The sequence below is a fragment of the Hesperophylax consimilis genome, unplaced genomic scaffold (genome assembly GCF_061612785.1).
Source record: "Hesperophylax consimilis isolate HC1 unplaced genomic scaffold, BYU_Hcon_1.0 scaffold_103, whole genome shotgun sequence".
Lineage (NCBI taxonomy): Eukaryota > Metazoa > Arthropoda > Insecta > Trichoptera > Limnephilidae > Hesperophylax > Hesperophylax consimilis.
The window spans coordinates 26,499-30,000 of NW_028301328.1; the positions used below are offsets into that span (position 1 = coordinate 26,499).

General features: G+C 53.6%; 3 non-coding genes across 3 annotated transcripts in view; all 3 read left to right on the forward strand.

Annotated features, from left to right (window-relative positions):
* The first annotated feature begins 492 nt into the window (after positions 1-492).
* Positions 493-2,432, forward strand: LOC149408731 (small subunit ribosomal RNA). Its single transcript, XR_016305406.1, has one exon. It is a non-coding gene; the product is annotated as a small subunit ribosomal RNA (ribosomal RNA).
* A 329-nt stretch (positions 2,433-2,761) lies between these two features.
* Positions 2,762-2,923, forward strand: LOC149408732 (5.8S ribosomal RNA). The gene has a single exon (XR_016305414.1). It is a non-coding gene; the product is annotated as a 5.8S ribosomal RNA (ribosomal RNA).
* A 409-nt stretch (positions 2,924-3,332) lies between these two features.
* LOC149408733 (large subunit ribosomal RNA) overlaps positions 3,333-3,502 on the forward strand; it is a 4,064-nt gene continuing 3,894 nt past the window's right edge. The window contains exon 1 of the ribosomal RNA XR_016305413.1: positions 3,333-3,502. This exon is cut by the window's right edge and continues 3,894 nt beyond it. This is a non-coding gene — a ribosomal RNA (large subunit ribosomal RNA).

Genomic DNA, 3,502 nt, shown 5'->3' on the forward strand with positions numbered 1-3,502 from the left:
TTCGCAAACTGCGGCGGCCTATCGGTCGTGTCGGCGGTGTTATTTGCGAGAAACTACGTGACGCCCGCTTCTGCGCGGCGTTCGCGCTCATGTTTTGACTCTGGAGTTCCGCGCGAGCAGAATTTTCAAAAGCAAAGGCGGAGGATTTTATCCCCGTCTCACTGTTGCCTCGCCAAAGGCGTGCGCTTTCGGTGTACACGTTTTACGAATGGGAATTATAAATCGGACGATAGCGTCGTCGCGGGTGCGGTCTCTCTCTCTCGGGCGGGAGCCGTCCTACGCGCGCTTTCTTCGTTTGAAGCAAAAATTTTCCCGCGGAGCTTTCGTCTAGCGACGGTCGCCGAGCGGGAGAATATAGCGGTACGCATAATGAGCGTGACTCGTGCGGGTGACTCCGTCGCGTGTTCTTTAACGCCGTGTTGTCCGCGCCCTCTACGCGAGGGCGGGCCTCTGTCGTTCGGAGGATTAAAAACCCTCCGACGGTGGTGCAGCTCCCTGGTTGATCCTGCCAGTAATCATATGCTTGTCTCAAAGACTAAGCCATGCAAGTCTCAGTAAAAGCCGAATTAAGGTGAAACCGCGAATGGCTCAATATATCAGTTTTGGTTCCTTAGATCGTACACGGTTACTTGGATAACTGTGGCAATTCTAGAGCTAATACATGCAAACGAGGTTCTGACCGGTAACGGGAGGAATGCTTTTATTAGATCAAAAACCAATCGGCGGCGGGGTTCGCGCCCCGTCCGTCGCCATTCGAGATGACTCTAGATAACTTTGAGCTGATCGCACGGTCTAGCACCGGCGACGCATCTTTCAAATGTCTGCCTTATCAACTGTCGATGGTAGTTTATGCGACTACCATGGTTGTCACGGGTAACGGGGAATCAGGGTTCGATTCCGGAGAGGGAGCCTGAGAAACGGCTACCACATCCACGGAAGGCAGCAGGCGCGCAAATTACCCACTCCCGGCACGGGGAGGTAGTGACGAAAAATAACGATACGGGACTCGTCCGAGGCCTCGTGATCGGAATGATTACACTTTAAATCCTTTAATGAGGATCCATTGGAGGGCAAGTCTGGTGCCAGCAGCCGCGGTAATTCCAGCTCCAATAGCATATACTAAAGTTGTTGCGGTTAAAAAGCTCGTAGTTGAAATTGTGTCCTGCGGTGTCGGTCTACCGAATGCGGTACGACAGGCACGTCTGCGGGGCTTCTCGCCGGTGCGTCCACCGCCGGCGTGTGTCGGTCGGCCTCACGGTCGGCCGCGCACCGAGGCGGGCCGTCGCGGCTGTTTACTTTGAACAAATTAGAGTGCTCAAAGCGGGCTAACACTTGCCTGAATATTGTACGCATGGAATAATAGAATAGGACCTCGGTTCTGTTTTGTTGGCTTTCTGATACCAGAGGTAATGATTAATAGGGACGACTGGGGGCATTCGTATTGAGACGTTAGAGGTGAAATTCTTGGATCGTCGCAAGACGGACTAAAGCGAAAGCATTTGCCAAAGGTGTTTTCATTAATCAAGAACGAAAGTTAGAGGTTCGAAGGCGATTAGATACCGCTGTAGTTCTAACCATAAATGATGCCAGCCAGCGATCCGCCGAAGTTTCATAATTTTAACCCGGTGGGCAGCTCCCGGGAAACCAAAGCTTTCGGGCTCCGGGGGGAGTATGGTTGCAAAGCTGAAACTTAAAGGAATTGACGGAAGGGCACCACCAGGAGTGGAGCCTGCGGCTTAATTCGACTCAACACGGGAAAACTCACCAGGCCCGGACACTGGAAGGATTGACGGATTAACAGCTCTTTCTCGATTCGGTGGGTGGTGGTGCATGGCCGCTCTTAGTTGGTGGAGCGATTTGTCAGGTTAATTCCGGTAACGAACGTAACTCTAGCCTATTAAATAGACGTGCAACCGGTATCACGAGGGTCCGTGTGCGCGCGGCTTCGGCGTTCGCGCGTCGGGGTCGTGCGTTTCGCGGTCTTCACTACCGGCGTACAATGAAAATCTTCTTAGAGGGACCGGCGGTATATATAGCCGCACGAGATTGAGCAATAGCAGGTCTGTGATGCCCTTAGATGTCCTGGGCCGCACGCGCGCTACACTGAAGGGATCAGCGTGTCCTCCTTGGCCTAACGGCCCGGGTAACCCGATGAAACCCCTTCGTGATAGGGATTGGGGTTTGCAATTCTCCCCCATGAACGAGGAATTCCTAGTAAAAGCGAGTCACCAGCTCGCGTTGATTGCGTCCCTGCCCTTTGTACACACCGCCCGTCGCTACTACCGATGGATGATTTGGTGAGGTCTTCGGACTGGTGCGCGGAAGCTCTCACGGGCATCCGACGCGTCGGAAAGTTTGACCGAATTTGATCATTTAGAGGAAGTAAAAGTCGTAACAAGGTTTCCGTAGGTGAACCTGCGGAAGGATCATTTCCTGTGTTTAATGTTTGCGCTTTCCATGATATGAAATATTATTATGAAACAAAACATATATTATACATATATACCATAATCGAACGAATGCTAAATTACTGCGTCGGAGATCGCCCGAGGGCGCCGATGCGAACCGAGAACCGCCGGCGTCGAGCGGAGGAGGGCTTCGTCCTCTATCCGCTCGTCCGGTGAAATTTTACCCGTCGCCGTGAAGGCGGCGGTACAAAATTAATCTTTTTGTCGAATGGAATTATAAACATTTCGAAAACGCAAACCAAATTGTAAAAACCGAAAACTAAAACGTATCTATTTATGTTTGTTATCATTATTACCCTGAACGGCGGATCACTCGGCTCGTGGGTCGATGAAGAACGCAGCTAAATGCGCGTCAGAGTGTGAACTGCAGGACACATGAGCATCGACATTTCGAACGCACATTGCGGTCCGAGCAAGACGTAGTTTGTCGACGGACCACTCCTGTTTGAGGGTCGCGCACACAATGCGACCAGACTGTTCTCTCGCCCCCGTCCTCGGACGGGGGCGCGCAGAGCGAGCGTTGCCGGCGTCGCCGGGGCCCGCGCGCGTCGTCTCCTCGGAGACGCGCGCCGGGACCTCGGCGTCCGGTTAAATTTGACGAAGTGCTCTCTCGATGCGCGCGATTTCCGCTTGCGTTATACCAAACGCGGAGGAACGCGTGCGAGCCTTGAGCTAGCGACGACGCTGAAAACTGGGCAGTCTACCGCGCGAGCGGTCGGCTGTCCGGGGCGATCTTCGCGCTCTCGGCCGCGCGCACCTCCGCGGACGCTCGTCGGTTTCGCGCCCGCTTGACAGAGTCTGCACGGGCGAGAATACGCGCACACTTGCTTTGCGTACTTCTCGAATTTATAAAATTTTTGTTGTCGACCTCAAATCAGGAGAGATCACCCGCCGAACTTAAGCATATCAGTAAGCGGAGGAAAAGAAACTAACGAGGATTCCCCGAGTAGCGGCGAGCGAAACGGGAAGAGCCCAGCGCTGAATCCTGCGGCCCCGGCGGGCCGCCGGGAAATGTAGCGTTCGGGAGGAGAGTT